The sequence below is a fragment of the Cavia porcellus genome, unplaced genomic scaffold (genome assembly GCF_034190915.1).
Source record: "Cavia porcellus strain 051 isolate PalLab524CR breed Dunkin Hartley unplaced genomic scaffold, mCavPor4.1 scaffold_1, whole genome shotgun sequence".
Classification (NCBI taxonomy): domain Eukaryota; kingdom Metazoa; phylum Chordata; class Mammalia; order Rodentia; family Caviidae; genus Cavia; species Cavia porcellus.
The window spans coordinates 81,785,472-81,797,878 of record NW_026947484.1 but is presented as its reverse complement, the minus strand read 5'-3'; the positions used below and the strand labels follow the sequence as shown (position 1 = coordinate 81,797,878).

At 39.5% G+C, this 12,407-nt stretch overlaps 1 long non-coding RNA gene across 1 annotated transcript; it reads left to right on the top strand.

Annotated features, from left to right (window-relative positions):
- The first annotated feature begins 381 nt into the window (after positions 1–381).
- On the top strand, positions 382–4,521 carry LOC134476465 (uncharacterized). Its single transcript, XR_010048150.1, has 2 exons — positions 382–566; positions 976–4,521. It is a non-coding gene; the product is annotated as an uncharacterized LOC134476465 (long non-coding RNA).
- The last annotated feature ends 7,886 nt before the right edge of the window (positions 4,522–12,407 follow it).

The following is a 12,407-nucleotide window of genomic DNA, read 5'->3' as shown; positions in this document are numbered from 1 at the left end:
GTCAGCCCTGTCACTTCTTGGGTTTTGAGCATAGTAAAGAAAAATGAGGCAATGATTCAGTCAGATGTGGGGGACAGAACCTGGCAAAGCCCCTTTGGCTTTGGAGGCATTGTAATTCAGTCCTGAAGGTTGGAAAATCTGACAAGAGATTTGTTTGAGAGACAGTTGAGAAATGGTGAAAGGAGACTTAGTCTGGCTGACCCAGTGCCAAGTTATTCTAATTTCTGTTAGCAGAGGAATTAACTGAACAGTCAGATAAAATCATTGTTTGTTATGGGCACAATGCTGGCCAGGGTAATAGAAAGTGGAAACAGGAAGTGAAGAAGCCAATCTGATTTGGAGTGAACTCAGAGAGTCCTAGAGCCAGAAGTCAGTGACTATTCTGTGGGGCAAAGTTGAGGTCGGAGGAGAAGGAATGTTAATTCTCACATGAGGGAAAGGGCAAAGTGATGGACTTCACAGAGAGAAAGTCATGCAAATGACAAGAAGCTTTCTGAACGAAACCTGCAGGGGAGGTACAGAACAGCCTGACATCGTCTTAGGTTGGAAGAGCAGTAGTAAGAAGGGTATGGTGGGAAGTGGGCAGGGAAGGGAAGAAGGAATGGGGTGGTGAGGGATCTCTCCCACATCGCTTGAAGGGTGCCCCTTTTCAGGGTTTTGAGCTGGACCTGTTGGCCAGTGGTGACAGTGGAGGGGAACAGTGAGTGCGAAGACAGGGAAGCAGAGAGTTAATACATGGTGTAGGAGTGTTTGAATGGCCTGAGGTGACTGGGTAATTTTTTAGAAAATGAGTAGGGAGAAATGGGGCCCAGAAGAAAGGGGCACCATGTATTAGTTTAAAAGGCCCAGGCTGTGGCTTGTTTTGACAAGGATCATTTCTGGAGGAGGACCAGGATAATAAATGTGGCCAGTGATGGTAGAACTTAATGGAAAGGTTAGCGGTTTTTGTTTGTTTTGTTTTGTTTTGTTTTCTAGGGAATAACGCGGGCTGAAGATGAAAGAAGAGAAGTAGAGCAAGGTGACTGGGGTTTGGAACTTGGGTGGGAGCAGTGTGTTTGGCTGTTTTGTCAGGGAGATTGTTTTGGGCTATATGGCTTGATGAGACAGGAAGTGGAGGACAGCTATTAATGGCAGGTTGGGTGTATTTATGGGAGTTTTTATGTGGCCTCCGTTAATGATGAGTGATTCTGTGTAATGAGAAGCTAGGAGGGAGCTAGGATAAGTGTTCGGGTTAGGGCTGTGAAATTTGTCTGTTGTGAGGTGATTTTGAGGGGAGTGATAAGAGTCTCAATTGCATGTCTAATGCAGGAGAGGATATTATGTGTCTGCAGCTAGAGACAATAGCATATGTCACCTAGTGCCTACTAGGAATTTGGAAAGTGCTTTTATCTATGAACCAGGTTTTGGCTGACTATGTGTTGGTGTTTCTGTGCACATTGGCAAAGTGTCTGAGAACATGATTGTGTTGTCTGAAGGCAGTTGTGAATATCCTGAGCTAGACAAGGCATAAGGGTATATGAGTTGTTTTGGAGGTCTTATAAAGTGGTCTGGCTATGAGGTCAAAGTTAGGAACCTAGAGATGAGTTTGTAGGGAAATATTGTCTGGAGAGGAAATGATTGGATGAGAGCTTTGTGATCAGTAGTGATGGGCCACTACATGGGATAAAGTGGAGCCCTAGGTATTGAATAGTAGTCTAGGTTAATTGTAAAAAGAAAGGAGAGCGGTGTCTGAGTGATAATCTTATGGAGATTAAAATATTATCAACATATTGGAGCATTTGAGAGGTGGAATCTTGTCAAGATAGTGGCTGAGACCCTGACTGAATAAGTGGGGCAGTTAAGCCTTTGGGGGAAGACTGTCTAGGTACACAGCTCAAGAGGCGTTGGTCTAAGTGAAGGTTTTGGTACTGGATGTTAGTTCAAGTTAATTGAGCTGGATTACTATAGATAGGATTAGGGAGGGTTAATGGAATAGGCTTAGGTGAAGTGAGGTGAGGGTAAGTGACATTGGGGTAGCAAGAATAGCTGAATATGCGGCCATAGCAATGGCTAACATTCTACTGTGGCTGCAGTGTGTCCTAGGTGGTGGGGAGGGTATATCATGTCCCTGGACTCAGAAGGATGGGAACAGCCATTTTAGAAACTCTGCTGGGTGGCCGTGGTAGATGGGGGCCACCAGATCTATTATTATAGATGGCTACATTAGTTAGAAATATTATAGGCAGTCAAGTAGAGCTAGCCCCTGAAAGAAGTCAGTGAAGATAAGAACACATTTCAACTGTGGCTGGAGGCACATTCAATGAAGGTCAGACCTCAGGATAAAGGAAACTACTATACCTACATACTTCTGAGAGATGAGCAACAATGCCTGATATTCTAAATAGCATCGATTACCTTGGGTATGGGACCAAAACCTCCTTGTCCCATACCTTCCAGGAAAAGTCCTTGTTTATTGCATGTATACTTGCTATCTGATTTGCTTCCCCATTTGACCAGTATTACCTAAGTAACTTTACTTGTAACCTTATTGGTCCATCATAGTTTTGTCCCACATTATACTCACTTTGTGATTTTCCACTGAATTAATATTACCTAAGCAATCAGTAGTCTTGTTAGTTGACCATAGTTTTGTCTCATCATATAACTGCCTCATAATTTTTCTCTAAGTAACTTCCTTGAGAAGTGGAGTCCCTAGCAACCCTCTTTCTAGTCCTTTTCTGTCTTTCTTTCAATAAATGTTTCCTACTGTTAACCTCTGTTGTTCCTTAGAATTTATTCTTCATTTTTGGGGAACACAAACTCAAGGTATTGGATGTCCAGCAGGTTGGGAGTTATAATATTTCCCTCATATGATTTGAATTATTTGGAAGTCCAAATCATCACTATATCACTATCATTGCCCATTAGTATTGCTGTTGACTTGGAGGTAGAGGGAGCACAGTTTAAAGGTGAAAAAAATATATAGGTTCAAGCCTGAATTTACAGGCATATTGTCTTTAAGACCATTAGAATTTTATTGAGTGATTTCCTGAAAGGAAAAAAGACTTGAGTAAATTTGTGTCTTAAAACTACAGTTGAATCACAATTTTAAAATCTGGTTTCCCTTATCTCCTTTTTACCTAGTTTTTATTTCTTCCATTATGCCTCATTGACCACTGCTCAGAACACAGAGAAAGAGCAGCTAAACCAAAGTCAGGCCAGTTAATCTAAACCACAGCTGAGCAGCTGCCTCTTGCCAACAGCTACTGGACCACCCAAACCTTATAGGCTGCAAGCCCAGAAGTCTGTACTTCTCCAACCTCAGCTTTGGAGATTTGAGTATGTAGCTTTGGCTTTTTTTTTTTTTTTTCTTTTAATGGTTGTCTTTTTGAAACAGGGTCTCGCTATGCAGTTCAGGCTGGCCTTGAGCTCACTTTGTAGCCCCGGCTGGTCTGGGACTTGCAGTGATCTTCCTACCTCAGTTCCCAAGTGCTGAGATTACAGGCCTGCTTTGGCTTTTTGAGTTTTAGCCAAATTAGCACTACAAAATTGAACTTTAAGTTAGATGTTTTTTATTTTTTTGTTGTTTTTTTTTTCCCCTTTGGAGCTAGTGGCTTCTTGAGGCCTACAACATAACCATCTTCCCCCACCTCCTGTTAGCTTAGATGAATGAAAAGAATATTCAGATGCCAACATCAGGAGGGATGGAGCTCAGTTTCCTTTCCACAGTATCAGGTTCTATCCTAGATCCCCGATCTCCCAAACGAGTGTACAGTGGAGGTTAAATAAGAAGAGACAAATTGTATACATTTTTAGGGCTCCAGGAGGGTCAAAACCCTTTAATTAAGCTCGAGACTTTGAGGGTTAAGACAAAGGATTCTCTGGATCAGTCCACTTATATTAAGACCAAGGACAAAGGGCAGAGAAACTGAGGAAAGTGCAGGCAATGAGCAGGACCTTGGGAGTCACTTCAAAGACATCTCCACGTCATGAATCAAGTCAATTACTAGAACTGTCTTATCATGAAGACATGGTAGAAATGAAACTGCAAGAGTAACCTTTGCAGCTGCAGTCTCTACACTGTTAATTGGGGTTGGAGCCAGAGTGTCCGCAGCTGTGGCCTTATCTTGCCGTTTGAGGTATCTCTGGCCCCACAGGCCACTACAGGCCTCAGCCAGGACCAGTGACTCCTAGAGGTTCCCTTACTATGAATCAGCTCCCATCACCAGGCAAGGGACCAAGGCCTAGGACAGACTCACAGATGAATATAGAAAGCCAATTAGTAAAATTTAAATCCTGCTCAGAGCCGCTTCATAGTGGTCTCCAACACCACAGAAAAGGGGACATTGAACTGAAGGTGACTGGAGATGATAAAACAAGTGTGAAGATCTGCAGTATCTCTCTGTGCTTCCTCATACTCTATCCCTTACTATAAAACTTTCTTGCCTGCCTGTAACCAGAAAGATGGTCACTTGAGGCAAGTAGACCCTTTTGTCTCCTCAGAGCTAACTTTCAATAAATACTGTTTCTTTTTTTACCCAATTATATAGCCTCCTTTGATTGAATCAGCGGTGAACAGAGGAACTTGAAAATATAAGCCTAAGTGACTGGTAACAAATGTAAAGGGTACCCACATCAGGGGAGAAGGAACTTTAAGCATTTCAGGTAAAGACTATTTGCAAAGAGTAGGAAGACTGGAAGACATGCAAGAAATGTAAACACAATATTTCGAGCCAAGAGAGGCTTGTTCGTTTTAAGAAAACAATTCAAATACGCAAGGGCAAGGAACAGCTTGTAACCAGTGTTTTTGAAAGTTATTTAAGTTTTATCTTGAAAGTTAGAATGAGCTTTGGTCATTAGTGCAGAATTAATTGACAAAATCAGTGATGCCTGGGCCACTGGCTCTTATCTTGTGTCCTAAACCTATCACTGGGCTGAATCTGTTAAGTCCACAAGGCTGAAAATAAGGAACCTATCCCAGCCCTTTAAAATAAGTCTGCAAGTTCAGTGGCTCCCATCATGGAAAAGGAATTCTCAGGATGCATCAGTAAAAGAGACAGAGAAGGGTTTATTTTAGGATGCACTCGAGTAGAGTGCAAGTGCTCAAAGAAATGAGACATGTTACAATCCAGAGTTAGGTGGGTTTAAGAGGGTGTCTTCAAGGTGGTGATCTAGAATGTATATTCTTTTTTTTTTTTTTTTTGTCTTTTTCATTTTTATCGGTACCAGGGATCAAACTCATGACCGCCTGCTTGCAAGGCAGGTGCTTACGCCGCTGAGCTAAATCCCCAGCCCCTAGAATGTATATTCTGTCAAGTTAGTGTACAAACCATTTACATGTATTTGAAGTAGAAATATGCTGCCCACCAATATTGCTGTTGCCTGAGAGTGGAGAAAACATGATTTACTGGTGACAAGGATAGGTTAAGAGCCTCAATTTCCATGCAAATATAAGAACATCAATAATTTTTCTTTTCATTCCTCAGTATTTGATTTTCACAGTGAGTTGTTAAAAAATAAAAAGATAATTCAATTAATAGCTACCCCTTAATCTGATGTTATGTGCTTCCTGAGTTTTCGATAGTTAAAAATACAATTCATTAATAAAGTCATGGAGATTACTTACTGACATTACTTGACAAAATTAAGATGGAGTCAACTCTGAGTCACCACAAATATGGAATATTTACTAGTCAGTGAAATACAAATATCTCAGAGTCACTGGTATCATGATAAAGTGCCAAGGAAGTGGGGAAAAAGGAATACTTCTCCATTGTTGGTGGCAGTGTAGACCGGTGCAGCCACTGTGGAAATCAGGATGGAAATTCCTAAAAAAACTGGGATGGAAAGTCCCCTTTAATCCAGCTAGTCCCCTCCTGAATATTTTCCCAGAAAAATTGAAAAAGTCATGTCACAGTGATATTTGCTCACCCATGTTTATAGAAGCACAATTTGTAATAGTTAAATTTTGTAAAAAACCAAAATGCCCATCAACTGCAGAATGGATGAAAGAGATGTGGTATTTTTATACAATGGAATATTACTCAGCAATAAAAAGGATGATCTTGAGGCTTTTATAGGTAAATGGAGGCAACTTGAGACTATACTCATAAGTGAAATAAATCACACTCACATTTAGAAATATTGTATTGTCTCTCTAGTATAAAAATAAATAATAAAAAGCTGAAAGAGAAATAAGATCCAAAATGTACAATAGACATTGTAACAATGAAAGGGAAAGAAAGTGCTCAAAAGGAAAGAACAACTTGTAGGTATACACATATAACTGTATGTATATTTAAGTGTGCAAGATAGATAACCATACTACTAAGTTTTGTTAGTTCATCAGAAAGAATAGTTTGTTCTGTCATTGTTTGATTTTCTATTCATTTTTATCCTTTGATTTTATAACTTGAACAACTACTTCTAAGATAACAATATGTAATGTGTCAACTAGTGATGATTTCTTAATGTTATTTTTTGAAATTCTGTATAATTTCTACCATTTTTTCTGTTTTTTAAAAATAAAAAAATTTCAAAAGTAAAAAACCAACAAATAAAACAAAGTGGCAAGGAAATGTAGGTCAAATTGGTCTTGCATTGCTATGGCTTAACTCTAACCAATGCACCTCCTCTTGTTCTATATGTGCCGTCCGATAGGGTTCTTCCTAATCCTTGTAAAAGCTTAAGTTTCAGCTTCTTGTAACTTCTTACCCCTTTCCACATGTTATTGCTAACCAACTGTTCCAAGATAATTAACTCCCTACTTTCTTTGCTGCATGTTATTGCAGGTGTGCTGTTCTGAGATAATGTTTAACTGCAGGGTGGGAGTAAAAATGCACCAAAAACTCCAGATGTTTTCAGAACTAAGTCAACAGCTTTACAGTTTCCAGATGTTGTCAGGCCTAAGTCACAGCTTAACAGCTCTGTGGGTTTTTTTGTAGCTTTAAAAATCCCTTCCTTAGTCTGTTGGCACAAAGTCTCTGGGTCAATCCTAAGGGGGCTGCGTCGCCAGGCCTGAAATAAAAGCCTTTGCTCCAAATTTCTTAATTCCTTGCTTCCTTGGATTTTATTCCGGAGTCCGAGCTATCTCAGTATCATCTTCCAAATTCTATTACACTGAGGAAATTTCGCTGAGCACTGAGGGAGATGTTATGGAGAAAGGAAAGAAGGCAAAATATGAATTTCTCGATGAGGTAGAACAGAAGAAAACACTTAGGTAGAAAATGTAAGAAACGGCAGGAGTCAGAAACCAGCAGAGACCACCACGCTTGTGTAAAGGCAACAGAATATGAAGCTTATGGTACCTGGATGCAGGCAGACAGAAAGCAAAAAGATTATTTGTAGGGAACAAAGAGAAGCAAGCTCATTTTACAAGGATTTGAAGGAAGGCAAGGGACATTAGGCAGGAAAATGTTAATGAATCTCAGTCAAAGTTTTTGACTGTCTTGCCCTTCTGTGGACAAAGTCTTTCTCTCTTTATCTTATCTCTTTTACAACATCTTGTGTTTTCTGTGGCACTGAACTGAGTTTCCACTGAGCTGATGAATGAGTTGAGTGCTGGGAGAGTCACATCCAATTCGAGCCTTACCAAAAGGAAATGAGGGTATCAAGATTTAAAATTGTACTTTTAAGAAAAACTGCAGCTTCATGACAAACATTTCCTGGTTCTGGAGACCACTCCAGCTTGTAACTTCCTCCCTTTGATTTTACACAAAATGCTGTTAAATCCTTAAACTTCTTTTTACAATAACCTGTAAGTTAGGGCATAAGACCCGTCCTTTTCACCTGTTAATTGGGCTTCCTCTATCCACATGAAGCAGCAATACTGGCAGGTAATATATCTCAACTTCGATCATATGTAGGGCATTGTAACCTGACAGACAGGGAACAGACTTGTCTTGAATACACATCTGTAGACATGCCCTACTCCAATCTGTAGCATGTCTCATTTTCTCTGAACACCTGCATTAAAGAATGGAGTGCACCCCAATAAACCCTTCTCCTGGCCCTTTTACTGGAACATACTAAAAATTCTTTTTCTATAATGAGAGTCAAAAAATCTACAAATTTACATTAAAAGTGTAAGATAGTTAGTTACCTTATTCCATCCTCAGGGACCTCATAGTGGTCTAGTTTCAAACAGGTTTTATGATAGTTGTTATCTCGGTTTTGTAGTGCTTGCCCTGAAACTCCAGAAACACCACTTCAGCATAGCCAGCTGCCCCATTAGAATGTCAGTAGGTGGTATGAGAGGAGACAGCGAAGGCCAAAAGAGAGACATGACACATTTTCCCCATTTTGTTCACCCATAGAATTCTAGTCACCTTGTAGTTTTTGTAAGATCACTACAGCAAGGTTTCTTCACTCAGAAGCAGTAATATCTTTCCATAGCAGAAGTAGAATCCAACTTGCAGCTTTTCTAGTGTTTTCAAACCAACCTCATCATGAACTCAACCTCAGAGACACCTGAGAGCCAGTCCTTCCATCCTGGTTTTGATCTCAGGTCTACAGGGCCACTTACTCGAGTCCAGAGACACCAACACATGAAATACACCCCTGCTTTAGAGGTTTGAGTTTTACCTCTGCAAGGTCTCTTCTCTAAATTTTAATAATTCAACCACTTTCATTCACTTTGCCAGTCCCAGGTAATATAAGGGAAAATATGACTCCCAATCTCATAGATTTCAGATATGCTGAGTTATTGTCCCCCAAACTGAAGAATGAATTCTAAGAAACATCAGAGATTAAGAGTAGGAAAAGTTTATTGAGAGATAACTCCCATGAGACAGAAGATGACCCAAGAGTAGGTTGCTACTGAGGCCACTTTCCTAAGAATGTTTTATCGAGCAAAATCATGAGGTAAGTACATGTGGGTCAAACTCTAATCAATCAATAAGATTACAAGTATAGATGCTTAGCTAATATTGAGCCAATAGAGAAGCAGGTCATGTAGCAAGAGCACGTGGAAAGAACAATGGCATTTTGGAGAAGGGATGGGTCCAGATGCTCTGTTACCCACCTGGGTGACTAGTGTTGATCTGATTTACTGGACCAGTTTATACCAATTATAGTATAATTTCAAGTTATTGCTTATCCCTGAGGAGAGGTATGTAGACCTAGTTGTTGCATCCTCATCTTGAGGCCTGGTCTTCAGAAGCACCTCCTGTGACAATTCTGCTACCTCTTTTTCTTCTGACTTTCTTGACAGCCCAGTCCTTTTATGACTGTTTATTAATTTCTATCTAACTTAGCTGCCTATAATACAGGGATGGTAGCTACTTCCTGCAGTTGCTACCTTCATGGTTTTGATGCTTTGATGCACTTGTTCATTGACTCTAAGCTACCTTTCTGTGACTCCTCTTCACACACATACACACTTATTTATCACCAACGGGCAGGGAGGAATTAAATGCCCAGAAAGAATGTAGGCAGAGGTGCCCAGGTGAGGGTCAAAGACAGAGTGTTGATAAGATGGTGAAAACTCTAGGTGCCCATATGGGGGATGGGGAGAAGAATTACTGATCTGAAATGAAAGGAGCCAGGGGCAATGGCTCAGGAGTATTCACCTTGATAATGGCCCCTGCTCTTCCAAAGTAGCTGTCTATCTTCCCTTTTTCTACTCTTTTCCAAATAAACCATCTTCATTTATCTTAAACTCTGCCTCTTTCATTCCTTACTGGTGCTGAGAATTTACAATTTCTGTGTCATGTCCAGGGGACAAGCACCACTGATTGCCCTGCTGTGGAGGGAGGGTGCTCTCTGGCATTTGTAAACTTTGTACCAGCAAAAAATTGCGCGTATAAAGTGTAAAGGAGAGGATGACATTTTATTGGACACTTTATTGGAAAGGGGGGAAAGGAGAGATAGTTACTCAGAACAAAATAGAGTAAAAGGCTCCAAAAAGATGGAGAACACAAGGGGCACTTTGTCTTTAGGCCTTTGTATTAGTGTGATAGAAAGGCTGTCCTCCTTGGAGTGTGTTAATCTTTGATTGGCTATTTTAGGCACTAGAATCTCACCCAAGTAACATCATCTACTTGCAAATTTCTATGTGAACTTTATATGATTTTCTATTGATATAGGGAAAATAAATGTAACTCCCAACTTGTTAGATGTCAGATATGCCAAGTTCATGTTCCCCACAACTGAATAATGAATTCTAAGTGACAATGGAGATTAAAAGTAGGAAAGCTTTGTTGAGAGAGAGAGAGCTACTGAGAGAGAAGAGAGAACTCCATTTTATAGAGGAGGTTTTATAGACCAAAATCATGAGATGGGTATAATGTGGGCCAAACTATGATGAACCAATAAAATTACAAATTTAGTCACTTAAGTAATATTGATCCAATGGGGAAGCAGGTCACACAGCAGGTGCACATGGAAAGAATATAGACCTTTTCAGGAAAGGATCAATCAGGGGGTCTTGGTTACCCACTGAGGTGACTGATATTAATTTATTATCACTCGGGGAGGCATGTAGGTCTAGTCATTTTGTCTTTGTCTTGAAACCTGGCTTCCAACAGATCTGTCTCTGACCACGGTTATACTATGTTTTTATCTTCTGTATTGACTCCCCCAAGGCCCTACCCCCGTACCACTCTCTATAATATTTTTACCTTGCTTAGCTGTGTATAATATTATCAGGAGAATTTATGGATTTGTTACGAGGTCTTTACATAAAAGGTCAAGTTAGCAATCAAGTGAAAGGAAATATAGTAAAAGAAAAAAAATATATATATATATATATATATCTGTATTTTAAGCGGCCACTCGTTATTTCTTGTAAAATAAGGAAGAGTAGCTTGCTTAAACTAACTTGGTTAGGGAACTGGCCTGGCTTATCACATTTATTTGGGTGTTTTGTTTTGTTTAGGCTTGTTAATTCTTCCTCAATAAAATTTTAAATGTTTCTGTGCTGATTAGCCAAAAATCCCAATGAGGCTTTGCCTTGTTTATCAACCCCTTTCCCCTCCACCAGTAACTGCACGTTCTTTTTTCTCAGGAAGTATATTTTAAAATGAAACATAGAAATCAGCTTGAGCAAGTTTTGGGAGGGTGTCCATGTATACAAGAGTGAATTTAGTCTAGACAATTTTCTCTGGTGCAAAATTTTCACTCGTCACTGTAGTCTTTTAGTCATAGAGTATTTATCTCCCGTTTAATAGTAGTGGAAATGTCTGAACAAATTATGATTAAAGACAGGAAATTAGAGGAAGAAAGAGCTGCATCCAAGAACCAACTTCTGTGAAGTACTTTGTTTCATTTACTGTCTGATATATGCCTTCCAGGAACCCAACATTGCAGATATTTATAGTTTCGTTTCACAGATAAAAACACTGAGGCTTACAGACATTAAATATTTAACACATGAAGAACAGAGTAGCATCAGAGCCAGGATTAAAATCCAGCCCTACTCGCTTTAAATTTCCTGTTTCCTTTAGAAAACACTACCTGGTATCCTTGGGTCCTTTGAACATAAAGCAAAGACACTTGACTGTAGGTTGATTTGGGGAATGAAGTGCTGTGATGGGCCATATAGGGAAATATTTGCTGAACACATAAATGGAAATACAATAATTTTTCTATTTGCTTACACTAGTTTTCATCTCTTCTCAGCTTATATCCTGCAGCCAAGGAAACAACTTCCACTGTATAAATCTCTCTGAAAACTTAAAAACAATCAATGACCTGTACAGCATGAGTAAGACACTATTTTATTTTCTACAGTATTGCTTAGCATACAAAGACATGGATGCTAAGGACATGCTGTAAGAACATATCTGGTGAGAAAAATAAAAAAATAACGGATTTGGACATAGATATTAAAAGATATAAACATTTCTCTGACAAATTGTGGAGAAGCCAAGAAAAAGAAAAGCTAATAAAAAGTATCAGTGCTGGGCCAGGGGTTTAGCTCAGCGGGTTAAGTGCCTGCTTGACAAACCCGAGGTCTTGAGTTCAATCCCTGGTACAAAAAAAAAAAAAAAGAAAGAAAGAATCAAAAAGTGTCAGTGCTGAAAAGCCTGTAGATGAAACTGAAAGTGAGATGGAAACAATAGAGGCAGTATAAATAAGGCTTTGTCAGCTTTCCACCCAGTAACTACTTACATAAAATTCATCTTGTCTTATAGAAGAAATACAATTCTTTAATTCATAGTTAATCTGTGTCAGTGATTTTCAGTAAACATGACCTTAAGCCTAATTTTACATTAACAGAATTAGGACAGAGCATAGAAAAAGGAGGATCAATACTGTAACATAAAAACCATGTAACAGTTTCTAGAAAAGATTTGTTGGCAGTTTAGTTTCTGTTAGAATCTCTGGCTGGAGACCTGGCCTGAAATAAGGCTTTCAAAATAAAATACAACTCAGCTCTCTTGCCATTTTTCTGCTCCTTTCTCCTCTTTTAAGAACCAGTGGTCTCA